Source organism: Ambystoma mexicanum, chromosome 3q (genome assembly GCF_040938575.1).
Source record: "Ambystoma mexicanum isolate Mex_15411 chromosome 3q, UKY_AmexF1_1, whole genome shotgun sequence".
NCBI classification, from domain to species: Eukaryota; Metazoa; Chordata; class Amphibia; order Caudata; family Ambystomatidae; genus Ambystoma; species Ambystoma mexicanum.
This window is the reverse complement of record NC_090926.1, coordinates 393529473-393545760: the sequence shown is the minus strand read 5'-3', so window position 1 is coordinate 393545760 and position 16288 is coordinate 393529473. Positions and strand designations below refer to the sequence as shown.

Genomic DNA, 16288 nt, shown 5'->3' with positions numbered 1-16288 from the left:
TATTTTACTCCAGGGAATTTCCTCTAAGAGGAGCTCTAGGAGATGCATTCCTGGTGGACTGGGAATTTCCACTGCTGTACGCGTTTCCTCTAGTCCCCGTCATTCCTCACGTGATCAGGTGGTTCAGAAAGTTCGGGAAATGCATGATCCTAATTGCCCCGGATTGGGCCAGGAGGACGTGATACCCAGACCTTTTGGACCCTCTAATACGTCTTCCACAAAGAGAGGATCTTCTCTCGCAAGAGGAAGGTCAAGTTCCCCAATCAGAGGTCAAGACACTCAGCCTTCACGCTTGGTTTCTGAAAGGCTGAGATACATGGATTGGGACCTCCCGGATGACGTAAAGGAGATTTTGCTTTCAGCCAGAAAGCCAGCAACAAAATCTTTCAGTTCAGCAACTTGTGCAGGGATAAGAATGTGGATCCCTTTCTATGCAGCACACATTTGGTGCTTTCCTTTTTATTACGTTTGGCAAATCTGGGGCTCCAGATTGGAACAATTAAGGGTTACCTGGCTGTGATTTCCATTTTCAAGCGCTCTTCAGAGGAGGATTCATATTTTAAGATCCCTCTGATTGTTCAATTCTTGAAAGGCCTTACTAATGTTTATCCACCAGTCCCATTCAATGTCCCTGTATGGGATCTCAATCTAGTGCTAAAGTTTTTAACATGCATTCCCTTTGAGCCTTTACACTCATGTCCTTTAAGACTCTTGACATTAAAAACCATTTTGCTTATTACAATAACGTCAACCCCGCAGGGTAAGCGAGTTGCAGGCCCTTTCCTGTAAACCTCCACACACAATATTCCATAAAGACAAGGTCATTCTCAAGGTAAAGCCTTCTTTTTTACCGAAGGTAGTCTCCGACTTCCACTTGTCACAGAAAATCTCCTTACCAACTTTCTATCCACCTCCTTATCCAGGAAAGGAAGAGGAGAGGTTGCCTAGACTGGACCCAAAAAGGGCTCCGTTTTTATATATCCAGCACGGCTACATTTCGCCAAGATGATCAATTATTCATTAGCTATACTGGTCCCAAATTGCGTCTTTCACTTACTAAACAAACCATATCCAGATGGATCATCCTGGCTATTGGCGAATGCTACAGATTAGCGGGCAAGGACCCGCCGGATGGTATAAGGGCACATTCCACAAGGGGCATGGCAACCTCTGCTGCTCTTCAAAGGTGTGTCCCAATCAATGATATTTGTTCAGCGGCCACTTGGTCGTCTATCCATACCTTCGTAAGACATTAATGCCTGGATTCATCTTCCAGTCAGGGAGGACAATTTGCAAAAGCGGTCCTTCGTTCAGTCCATGATTAGATCTAAATTTAATTGGTACTCCCACCTCCAAATAATTACTGCTTTGGGAGTCTATCATAAGATGAGGACTATGTGGGAGGACACAAGCCATTCGAAGAACAAGTTACCCCTGGTAACGTTCTTTCGATTGGATGTTCCTCCCACGTATTCCTCATCGCCCCTCCCAGCATGCCCCGGCATACAATTTACGTGTTATTACACTTTACGCTTTCTGTGAGCCTAAGGTCTATGGTACGCCTGGTAATTCCTCTTCAGGAGGGGGTGGGGGGGAAACAGAACTGATGCCAACGGGCGCTGCATGCACTACTTATACTGATGATTACTTCAAATGGAAGCCCTCGAGAAACATCGACTCGACGACACTGCACACAGCGCCCTCTGCCGAAAAAAACATTCTTGCAGCAGCTGAAGCTGGAGGGACAATTATCATAAGATGAGGAATACGTGGGAGGAACATCCAATTGAAAGAACGTTACCAGGGGTAAGTAACTTGCTCTTCTGCTTTGTTGTTCTTCACCACACCGGCCTTCCGGCATGTCTCTCGTTCTGCTCTCTCTCATTGCTACCGCGGGCTGCGCAGTGTAGCGCGGCTCTGCCTTTCCAGGATGTTCTCACTTCAGAGGCTCGCCTCTGAGTAGGATTCTTCTCTCTCCATTCCAGCTTCCTCACCTCTTTATTCTCGCTGCCGTATTTGCATGCAGTGTGTTGATCTCCATCAGCTGTTGACATCACGAGATCCCAGCATTGCTTTCTGCCAAATATCTGGGAGTAATGTTAGTATGTTGGATATGCCAATCCACAGCAATAATATCTTTTCTATTCCCATATAGGGAGACACTGTGTTCTTTGTAGAAATTGTGAGTCCTTGTCCCCTAGAGGGTTGTCCCTCCTAGTGAGGTCCCGCTTCCCAGACCCCTAGGAGGGTGTTGCTTAGCAGGCTTACCTCGCTAGCCTCAAAGGGGGCGGCGCCCCCCAGGGAAGAAGGCACAAATTGCCTAGATTCATCACAGTCCTCCAAGGAGATGGTGAAGCTTTGGGGTTAGCTGTGCAGCAGCCCTCTGCTCCATCTACAAGGGGGTGAGGTTTTCGCCTGTCTAATATTCCCACAAGGAAGAGGTAAGCCATCCACTTGAAAGCTGATGCTTTCCAAGGGGTAGAGGCAGAGGTGCCCCTAAGGGCGAAATGGGATTGGCCACTGTCCCCTCAGCTGTCTAGGGTACAAAACCTCTTTGAGACATTCTGCTATGAGACACCTGCAGGTAGGAGGGGTGGATTTCTCTGTTCAGCATGGAGTGGTCTCAAACTATGTCCAATGCTTGGTACATAGAATGTTGTTCACAGGACTACTGCCTGCCTTTCATTCAGCACTCTTCAGCATCCTCCGTACCACTTTCATCACACCACCATCTTGTCTCTGCATACCATCCACCTTGGAGGAGATCTGTCGGCTTCTGTCGAAAGTGTGGTAGAACTCGTATCATGCTCAGAATGAGGAAAGGGGTCGTGTTCTACTTATTTTCTGGTTCCAAAGAAGGATGGAGGCTTGAGTCCAACTCTGGATCTGAGGGTCCTGAATTTGGACCTACGAAAGGACAAATTCAAAATGGTAACTCTAGGCCAGATTCTCCATGCCCTTGATCTGCACTGAACCTTCAAGATCCCCCATCCATCTGAAGCACAAGAAGTACCAGAGGTTTGTGATGAGCCAACATCACTGCCAGCTCAGAGTCCTGCAGTTCAGTCTGTCTACAGCACCAAGGGTTTTCACCAAGATGCTGGCAGTGGTGGCAGCTCGCCTCAGTGTGGAGGGCATTCATGTCTTTCCCTACATGGATGACTGGCTCAGCTGAACTCTCTCCCCAGACCAGACCTCGGTACATCTGTTCTGTACGTGCAGTCTGTTGCACAGCTTGAGCTTTTCCCTGAACTTCAAAAAGTCCCTGGTTTCACCCTCCCTTCTCCCTCCGATATATTGGAGTAGTCTTAAATACCCGTCACGGTGGATGCCTTGAGCAGACAGACTTCGGCCTCCCATGGGTGGGAGCTTTGTCAGGAAGTTCTGTGGAGATTTTCTCTCGCTGCGGAACGCCTCAGGTGGATCTTTGCTTCCACTGTGAACATGAAGTGCAGGTTGTCCTGCTCCAGGGAATTTCATTGAAAGGAAGCTCTGGGGACGTACTGATGGTAGCATGGACATTCTGGGCCTCATCAAGAGTTTGGTGGTAACCCTTAAATCCGGCGGTCGCGCTATTACCGCCGGATTTAAGGGTCTGCCAAATCAGTGCTTCAGCGGATTTCTCCCCAGCTCTGAGCTGGGGGGAAATCCACCGAAAATTCGCACTATTGCTGCCGGTGGGAAATCCGCCGGCGGTAAGAGCGCTAAAATTCCTCTTTGAGGCCAGTGGGGAATGGGGCATTCCATTACCGCCAAACCCGTGATCCGGTGCTAATAGTGTAAACAATAGTGTAACCAAGAGAAGGTATTTAAACCTTTGGGTAATCTGGGTAATCTGGAAGACTTCCCTGTGCCACTGCACTGAGGGTGCTGTGTGACACAATGTAAAGGATGATGCCTATGAAATTTGTCAGGTTCCACAACCAAAAAGAAACACTGAGTTCAAAATCACATTAAAATACATGAGAGAGTGGGGAAAAAAGGGTCTCACTCTCTCCAGGTTAAAAATTCAAGTCCTCAAAATCCAGCAAAGTTGCTGGGGGTCTCTAAGGTGTAGAGAGGAATTAGCACATTTCTGAGAATTCTCCCCAACACCCTCCCAGCAGCTCATCTGGCCAGGACAGAGAAACTGGTGGCAGAGGCGTTCAGGATTCAGTCTTCCAGGCGTGGAAGCTGTTCCAGGAGGGCCTTGAGGAGATCTTTATTTCTAGGGAGGCCCTCAAATGGATATGTTTGCCTTCAGTGACAACTGTTCTGCCTTGGGGAATTTCCCATGAGAAGAGCATTGGGGATGCATTCATAGTAGAGTGGATATGTTCTCTATATGTATGCATTCCCACCAGTTCCTGGCATCCCTCAAGTTCTGCAGAAGTTGCAGAGGTTAGGGCCCATGATGTTTCTGATTGGCTCAGAGGGTGTGGTACCTGGCCCTACTGCTGGGCTTAGAGATTTTTACTGTAAAAGGTTAGCTATCAGTAATTTGCTCAAAAGAACAAGTCTCTTATATCACATTCCCTACAGTGATGCAGTTCCTAAAGGTTATTAAACATGGTATATGCCCAACTAACCACAGCCCCAATTCACTGCATTTGATGAAGGACCATTTTCTGCATTTGTTGGCATTGTTTTGGGGGTGCAGTGTCGCGAACAAGGTAAAAAAAGGAATTTGAAGCTCAGGTGGTAACAATAGGAGGATTTGGGGGGCTGGCCCATCACAAAAAAGAAGCAAAAAATGTTGTGAACTGGCCACCACAGAGAGTTGTCCCAGATCCAGTAAATATATCCACTCCTCGAAAATTCTTTGTCCCTGATTTGGGATTCCAACTTGGTATTGATGTTTCTAATTAGAGCTCTATTCAAACCATTGCATTTATGTCCACTTAAACTGCTAACTTGGAAATTCATCTTCCTAGTAGCAATAGTTTGAGGTAGAAGGGGGAGTGAGTTGCAGGCACTTTCCTTTAGGCCCCATTATCTAATATTTTCAGAAGAGAAGGTAATGCTTTGAGTGAGACCTTAATTTCTGGCGGAAACTACTTAAGAATTTCACCTATTGCAGAACATTAAACTATCAGTATGTTATCCTCTACCACGTCTTTCAAAGGCGGAGGAAATATAGGATTTCACTGGCTATACCCTAGAGGAGCTCTCAGTATTTATGTGGCTAGAACCAGGGAGTTTAGGCAAGACAATTAGCTTTTTTGCGGCCTTTGCAAGGGGCAAATATGGAAAAAGCAGTGTCTAAACATTGTTGCATTGAGTTGTGCTCTGTATTCAATTAGGGGGATTGCAGCTACTTCTGCTCTGCAAAGAGGAGTTCCAGCTCAGGACGTTGTCAGAAGACAGAGGACACACACAACCACTGCCACTAAAATATTGTTGATGTGTTTTGTTAAGCAACAGTAAAACTTAAAACTATTACATGCAAATTGGTTCAGGATGGCTGTAACAAAACGATTCTTTGGACACATTGGGCCTCTTTATAACCTCTGCGGAATGGATTTAACGGCGCCGGTGCCGTTAAACCCACTCTGCACTATTATGAGGTCCCCTCACGGGACCCGCTCTGGACGTCTGCTTTTTCCAGACGTCCATAGCGGGTGCCGCGAGGGGACCAGGGAGCTAACAACGGGCCTGTTCATAACGGGCCCGTTGTTAGCTCCCTCCCCATTCCCATTGAATGGGGGAAGGACCGGGCCCGGGTTCCCTGAAGGAGGAAATACCGGGCCCTCCATACTCGGAATGGCCTGGTATTTCCCCATTCAGGGAACCCGGACACGATTTTGGAGGCAGCCGGCATGGCTGCCTCCAAAGTCGTAATGAGGCCCATAGTCCTTAAACTCAGGATTATATATGAAGGACAACAGAGCCATACAGAAAGTTTCAAACAGGTAGGGTTCCTGCTTAATTCGCTCTAGCACTCAGCCGTTATCCTTTCTTCTGGGACCACAAGGACTCTTCGTGTCTCTTGAAATTTTGGGCTTCTTCCCAATAGTAAGTGTTCCAAAAGCCCTCCCATTCACTGAGGCATTTCCGTATCAACCCAGAGATTTTCCACCGAGATACTCAAATATATAGCCTTTTTTTACTTGTGCTTCGGAGAACTGTGCATTAAGTATTTCCCGTTGGGTCCCGCCTAGCTAAAAGAGGCCAACCTTATTTAGAAAAGCATCAATACCCTCAGAGGATTTGTTCATCTTAGATTAATAAAGATTCAAGCAGCAGTCATACAAAATGCACTTTTAATCTCTTCATCTTTCCCACTTTGTAATTGTAAAGACTGGTAGGGGGTGTCTGTACTTCCGCTCTCTATATGGTAGAGGAGAGGCAGAGAGGACCCCAGCCAAGATTCTCTTTATTGGTACGTGGTCGAGCAATCGAGGCCTACCTTCTCAGGAGGTGATGCAGGCTGGTTCTTAAGTACAGTGTAGTCCCCGAACCCCCACAAAGGAATGTCCACACACTGTATTACTGAAAACACAGTCTTTATATAATTAATATTCAAAGGTATGTACACGATCACAATAACACACTTTGTACTCGGAAGTCAATAATGATAAATATATACAATTCTAAAGTGGTACCACCAATGTTATCGAATCTCATTAAAGTGCATCAACTGTACAGTTAAAATGTCACACAGATCAATAACGAATAAACCAGCAATAGAGATAGGAAGGAACGCAAGATGGTTGAAACAGTAGGCAGAATACTGACCCCTACCACGAGGCACAGTTCTGTGTGGAGATCCCCCCCACCTGGGCAACCTGTAAATAAAGATATATAGCACAAGCCCAGTCCATATGTTCAATAGTCTCACGTCTTCCTATTGTGGTTTTACCCCCCCCCCCCAATGTACCTGGTGGAGTAGAGCTCTCCGACGATGCGTCGACCGATCTTTCTTGAGTGACTCCCTTTCAGGCAGGAGCCACGGATCGAGAGGTGTCGGGGAACTTGGCGGTAGGTGTCGGGGAATCGACGGCCCTTCTCGAGTGCCCTCCCTTTAAGGCGGGAGTCACGGGTCGTCAAACGTCCGACGGTGAACAGGTTGAACTACGGCAGTGAAGTGGCAGCTGCGTTCCTAACGGTGCTCGTCGACGACAGAGCGTTGGCGTCCTGCAAGGAAGAGGCGTGCGGGGCACCTCGGTGACGATAGTTCTGGACCCCAAAGAGATGATGAAGAACTGTGGCCCAGCAAGGGCGTCGAGTCGTCGGCGTCTCTGTGGTCTTTAGGTGGCGGGAAACCCACCGGTGGATGCTCCTCAGCGTGTCGACGGTCGGGGCTTCTCCAGTCGGAGGCAAGCGGATGACGATGCAGGCGAGAGCGTCCGATGATCAATTGAAGTTCTTAGGCAAACGGGAGCACCGCGGCTCCGGTCGGCGATGGCGGTCGTCGACGGTGGCGGACAACAGTCAGAGTGCTTCTCCTTGGAGTTCCGCAGCAGTCCCCGTATTGGTTCGACAGCCTGTCGTAGGTCTATCTACCAGGGAGCTTTGGCAAAGATCAGCTGTGCACGATGGTCCCTCGTAGCTCAGGAAGAGGGCCCCTTACCAGGTCCTCTCTGGGTCAGTCCTTGGAGGTACAGCAGATTTCAGATTGTGACGGAGAGCAACAGCAATTCTTCTCGTCCAGCAGGGCTTCAAGGTCAAGCATCAGTTACTCCAGTTACTCGTCGTAGTGAACTTCAGCTTCTGAACACGATTCCTAGCAGTGAGAGGTCCCCAGATATACTGTTGATCTCCCATTCATTCCGTTGGGTCACACTCAAGCATACAATCACGACTACGGGCATTCATGCAGGCAAGCAGCCAATCAGGCACACAAGGTATTCAGGCCATTCACGTCTCTCCAGACACTCACAACAAGTTATGTGTATTGGGACAAGTACCGAGCCATTCAACACTCCAAGCTGCATTCATACCGGTTTCGGGCAGGGCTGTCTCAGTCATTGTGTCAACCACCAGATACTAGACATCCACAACACAGAATGCATATTCGTCACACACTCTATTCACCCAGGTCCCACCCACAGGAGGTACCCATAACATACATCACCAGGAAGGCTCCAGCTAGTCTGGCCGGGCCTTCACAACAACACCATATATGGCATTTCCACCCACCGACTAGTCAGGGGGAAGGGACAGAGTCAGGGCTTCCCAGGACTTTGGGAAAACAAGATAATGGGAAATAGAAAGCAAGAGGCCACCGGGGCCATCTTGTTTTCCATCAGGAATCAACTGATCCCAATGGCAGGGCCGGGGTATCCCAAAATGGAGGATACTCCGCGCACCTGTCAAATTCAGCATGGAGCTGCCACCAGCCCATACCCTGCTCTGCGGGCCACCCACAGGTGCCCAAAAACATACATAGGGTTGTACCCCCACCCATGGGTGCCATAAGGGTATCCCACGGGCTCGTTCACCAAACCAAAAGAGAGCTGCACCGCCAGGAGTCCCACATGAACTCCTGCGCGGAAAACACAACAGAACACACGATAAAAATCAGTAAAGGACAAGGATACGGAGGCCCTGTCCCTCCAATGCATTTCCAGCATCACAGTGATCCATCAGGCGGTGGTACAATTATGAAATCTGCACTACTGGTTCCACACACCACCCAGGCTAACGTTCTGCTAGACTTTCCCCTTCCCCACGCTGCCTAGCATGATTTTATCTGAGCAAATATGTTTTCTCTCTGGAGGCATTCTCCTGGAATTTGCCCATTTCCCCTCAGATCAGATCCAGGAGGCCAAGATCCTGGGATACTTCATAGCGCCTCTTCAATTCTTTAATTGCCTCCTCATTCTTAGCCAAGATGTCCCTGATGACACGAAGAAACACATCAACACGGTAAGGTTTCCCAAACCACAGCTGGAGAGGAAACTGAACCAACATTCCTCTAAAAAAAAAAAAACTCTTAATTATCCATCCGAATCAAGTCCTTAAATGCCACATCACATAGAGACCTGGGTTTAAACATCCACCCACGGCCCAGACTATATTTCCCAAGGATTCGTAAAAGACAAATGATTGGGGAAGGATCCGGCTGGGTGCATGGGAGAATTTCAGAGTCACCGGAAAAAGGTAACATCCGCCTGGAGATGAATATCATTTCAATCCGCAAAGCAACCACATGGACATGCAAAAATAATGTATACTCTAGAGTCGTTGAATGTTCATCTCTTCACACATCCAGGAGATAATATATTTCCACAGTCTGTGCAATAGCTTTTGAGGATTTCAGAGAAGTTCTTCTAACCACTGTGGATTTATCCAGCCCTTCATCTATATCTGTTATCTCTATCACAAATATACATATGTACGATATAGAGGGCAAGTCTAGAGTAAAGACCATGGAAACATTCTATAGGATCTATATTTGGAGCATACGAATGTTAACTGATGACCAGTATTGTCCCGATTAACTATTAAAGTCTCCCTTCCAGATCACGCTGCATTACCCGCAGTCGAAAACCCAGGGACATATGAATTAGATTGGAACCTCTCTTGCATGAGAAGAATAAGAGAAGTATCGATCCACTCCCCATGTAGATAACAGTATGGAACCAGCATTACCCACAAGATGCCTCTCCTGCAACATAGCTACATTAAATTTCTGTTGTTCCACCTAAAATCGGATTTTGATGGGGTGATTAAGCCCTCTAATATTCCAAGACGCAACGTTCAGTACCACTCCCTCGGATCCGTTTCTTTTATAACCAACCACATGAAGGAATATCTAAAAGGTGAACTACAGTTTAACACTGTAGACATAATGAAACATAAGGTCTCATGAAGGAGTAGTAACCTTTGTGCAAAAAATTAACTAAACATACCAACGTTCGATATCAGACTTTGCAATTCTTCTACACAGCACCACAGTAACATAGTATTTTCAATTATCCCCTTTGGGTGGTACACAGCAAGAGGATCTCATGGGGCGGTATCCCCTATGAACTACAATGGCCCCCGCCAATAATGTGACCCTAGGCCCCCTTCCTACAACCCTAGCAACAACCTCTTCCCTAACAGGGTCATGAGTTATAGTCACCCTGACATTTCCCTAGAAAATACTGGGACTATGAAGAGCACAACCGAACCAATGGAGATCAAGGGTAGAAATACTGAGACAAGGAAGAATAGGGAGGAGTTGTAAGATATACTATTGACAACCACTGAGGTGAGAAGGAGGAACAGAACCATGAAGATTACTCTTAAGAACATGAGTGGTCTAGTGGTTGCCGGCTACTCATTGGTTCAAGCAGAGTAGAAAAGGAGGAAAAACTCAGGAAGCAGTTGTCTAGTCCTCCCTCGAGGAGCTGCAGGAGCGAGCATTGTGCAGGAAGGTGGAAGGAACCAGACCAGGATGCCAAGAGGAGAGCTGGAAGGACCAGCCCCAGTCCAGAGTGGAAGGACCAGAAGGTGAGCTGGCAGAGAGAAGCTCCCGGTGTTCCTGAACCCTGGGAAGCACGTGAAGGGAAGGCTGCGTTGCTCAGAGGAAGATTGAGACTGCAGTGTTCCTGGGTGGACCATAGCCCACTGCAAGGCTCCCTAGAGGTAGGGGGAGCACTCGGATAAGCTGCTGGTAATAAGAGGTTGCAGTCAGCATCTTCATATTCACAGTACTGGCAGGCAAGTGGACCAGGTCTGTCTCGCAACAAGAGAAAAGTAAGGGTCTGGCACCCACCAAACAAAAGCAACACGAGTCATCTTCCTTGTGGCGGTACTTAGGAGGAAAGGGCCCCATGCATCCAAAGGCAAAGAAGTGGGGTCTGGGACCCGCCACTATCTGAGAACAACACAAGTCATCTTCCTTGTGGTGGTACTTGGGAGGAAACGGCCCCAAGTATCTGAAGGCAAAGAAGAAAGGGTCTGCGAACCACCACTACACGAGAACCAAATGAATCCACTTCCTTGTGGCGGTACTTGGAAGAAGATGGTTCCAAGTACCCGAATATAAAGAGGGGTCTGGCACCCACTCCCATGAGAATAAGGGAAGCCGCAGAGAAATGTACTAAGGACTATACTTGGCAGGTAAGTGAATCAAGTTGGCCCAAACAGAAAGAGAGAGAAGCAAAGGTCTGTGACTCCCAAGAGACGTTTACTAAGGCCCATACTTGGTAGGGAAGTGAACCAAGTTGGCTGAAGCAGAAAGAGAGAGAAGCAGAGGTTTCAGACCTACAAGAGCATTGCAAACTATGATAAGAAGCCTGTCGTGCATTTTATTAAGAAGCCTGGAGAAGGCCAGGGTAAGGGGGCCTCCTCCCTAACCTTAAAAGGAGTGCAGATAATTTAGTGTTACATCTTTTAAGAGTATGAGAGTGGCCAGGGGAAGGGAGACAATGCCCCAGGCATTGGGATCTTTGTTTGTTTTGTAAAGCATACAACCCTGCAGAAAGGATTAGGAACCATCTTTTCTGTTAGTTGGAACAGTGAACTGTGCATTCCAGGACATTGAGTACCTCCAGAGAGAAACATCTCTGCCTACTGAAGGAAATCATTTGCACAGGCCAAGGAGAACCAACCCCCTCCAAGACATCCCGAAGAAGAGTCATTCTTCTGGACTAACCTCCCTCCTGTTCTGTCTATTTAAGAATTAAATGTAAGGGATAGAGTGAGGTTTGTACACAAAGGACATTGGACTTTTATGATTTCGGACATCCAGGCAAGACCCTTAGCATTTATGTTGAGTCAGGGCCACCTGTCAGGGAGAATTCTCTGTAAAGGCTAATTTCCCAAACCTAGTGAGTCCCCCAGCAGCTTTGCTGGATTTTTGGGGTTTATTTTTTTCTCCTGCTAAGAGTGAGACTCTTTTCCTCCCACTCTTAGACATGATTTGAGGTGTCCCTTTGACTTTGTATGTGTTTTATGGGCTATGGGGTCCTTTACCCCATAGGGCTCCATGTGTTTTTGGTACGTGGGTTATACATCACCCTCTGTGCCGTAACCCAGAGGTGTCGTAGCGACCCCCAAACATAGACTCCATACCCTCGGACTGACTACTGTCTCCCAGGGCATGTAAAGTCACCATTGGCTTTACTAGTCTTAAATTGTGAACAGAACCAGTACCAACCATCATATTGTGGACGTACTGGTTGGGCAATTCGATTGCCCCGGGGTCTGTTGTTCGAGGGGGCACTGTCCAGTCCCCCCCGACCGAGTTTTGGCTGGTGGCAGTGGATACTACTTTTTATATTCGACCGCGAAAATATTCCTATGGGATTTTCCCATTGTTCGAGGCTACCACTTTTTAATATAGCCTCGAACATACCGCCGGTTTATTAAATTAATATAAATTCACCAGTTGGTATTTTTTGCCGAAACTTGGTTCCAAAATGGCGTTTGTGTTCGCTTCTGTGACTGCAACCCAAGTCGAGCCCTTTGTTCCACTTTTTGGCGGGCTTCTCCACAGAAGCCTCCAAAAGTGGTGCCACTCTGTCTGGGTACCACAGGGGGTGTGGGAGAGGTTTAGGCACCCTGGACTGAGTTGCCTCGGCAACTCAAGACGCACTCTTGTGTGATTGGCCCAAGTGGTGAGCCGCCCGGCTCACCACTTAGCACGTTTAAGTGACAGCTAGGCTGAATGAATGGGGATTTTCTGCATTAAAAGCAGGGCTTTGGGGACTGGAACTTCAGAAGTCGCCACAGGACCTAAAGAATCCGAGGAGGGAGAAGCCGAGCCGACCTGCAACGACGACACCACCGGTGGAGCCCTGCTGAACCGTCTCACCACTTTTCCCGACGACCGAGGAGATCTCCAGCCCGGAGAATCTTCTTCCTTTGACTGGTGTGGATAACCAGTTTGCCCGTCTTTTCACCTTCCTGGACCATCTCGTGGGTGCCTTGCCTGTGCCAAGCACCCTGGCAACCGGAATACCACGGTTTACCACTACCGCGAAGAAAAGGGTAGTACCTTGTAACCGGGAAACTCTGCGGCTGGCTTCTTCCCTGGCAGTGCGACGACCTTCAGCTTTCCTCCACGCTAGAGACCGCCTATTCATCTGGATGAAACACCGACTTGCACCCGCTGCCAGGAACAACTGCCCCTGCTGGAGTGTTCTTCCCATTTTCAGGTACTGTGTCCCGCCTGGCTTCCCTTGCGACAGATCGTTCGGGGTGACAGTAAATCCTCGACTTTCTAACCTGGGTTAGCCTGGGGCCTGTTAACTAACTTGTACTGACTTGATCTCAATCTTTTATGAACTATCTACAAAGACTCTTTGGTCATAACCCCACTGTGTGATCCTGGACACATTTCGCTTGCTCTCTCTAAGAGTGGGCCTGGCATTTGAACTTCCTTGTTCTCCAGTAGACTTTGCCTAACCTGCCTCACTGTGGTTCTGTGAAAAGTATTGAAATTTGTGTGCTTTCATAACTTTGCCTTTTTCCCTCCCTTTTTCTATAGCTTATTAGAGTGCCATCTTATGGTAAGCACTCACCTTTGTCTAAAAATAAGTGGTGTTTCTCATTAAGACTTGTCTAATAAGTAATCAGGGTTGTATATATATAATAGTGACTGGGTGTTGAAATTACTGACCTCTTTGTGTGCTAGTGTAATTTACAAGTGTGTCTTTAAATAAATAATGATATACTTTTACACCAAAGCTCTGGTCAGTGTTTGCTTGTGCTACTGTATCTCTGTACCTATTGTGTATACTCTATATACTGCCTAACTCATCTTCAGAGAAGTCTGACTGCTCAGCCACAGCTACCAGGTAAATCTGGGTGGTACAGACTGCTACCAATTGGGTTTCCTACCAACCACCTGTAGTCCTAAATCTTTTGCAGTCGTCCCTAAGGGAACTGCACAGGTTTATGCCTAACAGGCACATTCCGCCTTGCTCTCTCCAAGAGTGGGCCTGGCCTATGAACTTTTTGCTCTACAGTAGACCCTGCCTTTCTTGACTTGCTGTGGTTTCTTAAGTATTGGTACTGTGTGATTTTCCTATTCTGCCTTTTCTCTCCCTTTTTTAACAAATTATTGGAGTGGCATCTATGGTTGCGCGCTCACCTCTGTTTTTCTAAATAAGTGGTGTCTTAACCTAGACTTGTGAAATAATTAATTAGGGAGGTGTATATATTTCTAGTGACTGTGTTTGAACTTGCTTGACATATTAGCGCCAGTGTATTTTTACAAGTGTGTTTTTAAATAAATAATTATATACTTTTATACCAAAGCTCTGGTCAGTGTTTGCTTGTGCTACTGTATTTTAGCCCTATTGTGTATACTCTATATACTGCCTAACTCTTCTTGAGAGAGGTCTGACTGCTCGGCCACAGCTACCAGGTAAATCTGGATGGTGCGGACTGCTACCAATTGGGTTTACTGCTAACACCTGTGGTCTAAAACTTTTTGCAGTGGTCCCTAAGGGACCTGCACAGGTTTCTGCCTAACAACACCCCTCTTAGAGTTAGGGGTAGGCAGGGTTTTCTTTTCCTTTGAAACCAAAAATAAACCTTGATTTGTGAATCATGCCACCTGTATTGTCCGTCTCCTCACTCTGTACCCATATCCATTTCTAGGGGGAAGAAAGGATTTTGGCAGTGACGGACAGTTGAGGTTAGGCTCCTGTTGTCTACACTACGTGCGGAAACGCCGAGTTACTTCGCAATCGCGTCTATAGAGTGGAGCCGGGGATTGTACCCTGTATTTCCAATTTCTCAATCACATAACTACATAGATTTTTGGCTCAAGCATCCTCAAGCCTTGTAAAAAGAGCGTTGCTACTCGAAACACGTGTCGGCTGTTTTTGATTTGTATTAAATAACGCTCAAATGAGCCTTAACAATCGTGTTTGTGTGCGCAGGCTATGGTAGCAAATCCACTCATATCCATTTCTAGTGTTACTGTTTCTATTTTTCTCTCGGAGTGTTATGTACCAGTGCATTTGTGTGTTAATGTGTGGGTTCCCCTCTTTCCTTCCCCTAGGTCCTTGATTTACTGAATGGTGCACATGTATTATTCATACTACTATGTCCTAGAGGTTAGAAAGATTAGGACTGTGTTGGTGTTAGCAATTGGGATGTTGTTCTAACTACTAATACTGCGGTTCTTATTTCGGTTCCCTTTTCTCTCACCCACACCAACCCCTCACACGTCTTATCACTAAATGTTATGGGCATATATCAGATAGTGGGCTTGTATTTTAGTATATGGTGGAGAGGTGTCTTAATTGGCCTTTACTGTTTTTACTCATACACTGTGTACTCTTCCTTTGCAGTTTGTCTACCTAAGTACTTGTTGGAACTAATCAATATATTAATGCATAACTTAATGAAGCTGCATGTTTTTCAGTGCCCCTCTGTGGTGTGATTTCTTTGGTTAACTGTGTGGACTCATTATACCTGTGTGTCACCAACTGCGGTTAAGCTCGACTGCTCTGTCACAGGTACCTACTGTGGCGAGGTTTGTTTGACCTTTTGCGTAGGGTGCACTGCCTCACCGCTTAATCAGGTGGTTGGACAGCCTTCAGCAGGGGGTTGTAGAAAAACCTCCCTAACAATGGGTAACATCATCTTTCTATCTGAGCATAAGGGTCTTCACAGAAATTGGCCAGGGTGTCAAAACAGCAAAGAATAAAACGTGAAAGGAGAAAAACTCCCTTAAGATCGAAAAATCCAATTCGGTGCCAACATCGAAATTGGGAAGGAAGACATAAATAAGAAAAACACAAGGGGTGGAACTCTGTTAGTTACAGCTCGGGTGAGGGAGGACGTGGAAGTCCAGTATAAATTGGGGGGTGATAAAAGCAAAGAGAAGGCGTACATAATTTGAAATTGCATTTGGAAACAAAACACATGGATCAGAAAAAGAGCAACATTACATAGCATGTTCCAGCCGCTTGACATGTTGACATGACATTGCCTAGTATCACAAACCTAAGAATGCTTACTTTTTCAAAATAATCTAGAGCAAGCATAGCAAGGGGTAGCATAGTTCAACTACATAGCAGAACATGGCTAAGTGTAAACTACCCAACAAAGCAAAATAATATAGGCAACAGGGCTATGGACTAAGAGTACAGTAGCCACAATGGTAAGTAGTTGAGGCAGAACAGTATGTGCCCACAGCATTACGTGGTCCTAAATGGCGGTATTCTGCTTCATCCCACTTTCTCTTGTGGATGCTTCTTTTATAGTGGATTCAGTTAAGTGTATCTAAAGACTGGGCAAAGAAGTGGAGATGGTGCACCTATCTCTGGAAGCAGCATATAGCAGCCCTGCTAGGGTTAGTACGAAAACACAATAACATGTTGGCTAAGGAGGGTGAACAGAGAGGATAACCTTA

The 16288-nt window shown here is 46.8% G+C and overlaps 1 protein-coding gene across 3 annotated transcripts in view; it reads left to right on the top strand.

The window, feature by feature from the left end:
• The window catches only part of HMGXB3 (HMG-box containing 3), a 1885602-nt gene that overhangs the window by 1656736 nt on the left and 212578 nt on the right, over positions 1-16288 (top strand). The gene's annotated exons all lie outside the window — the stretch shown is intronic.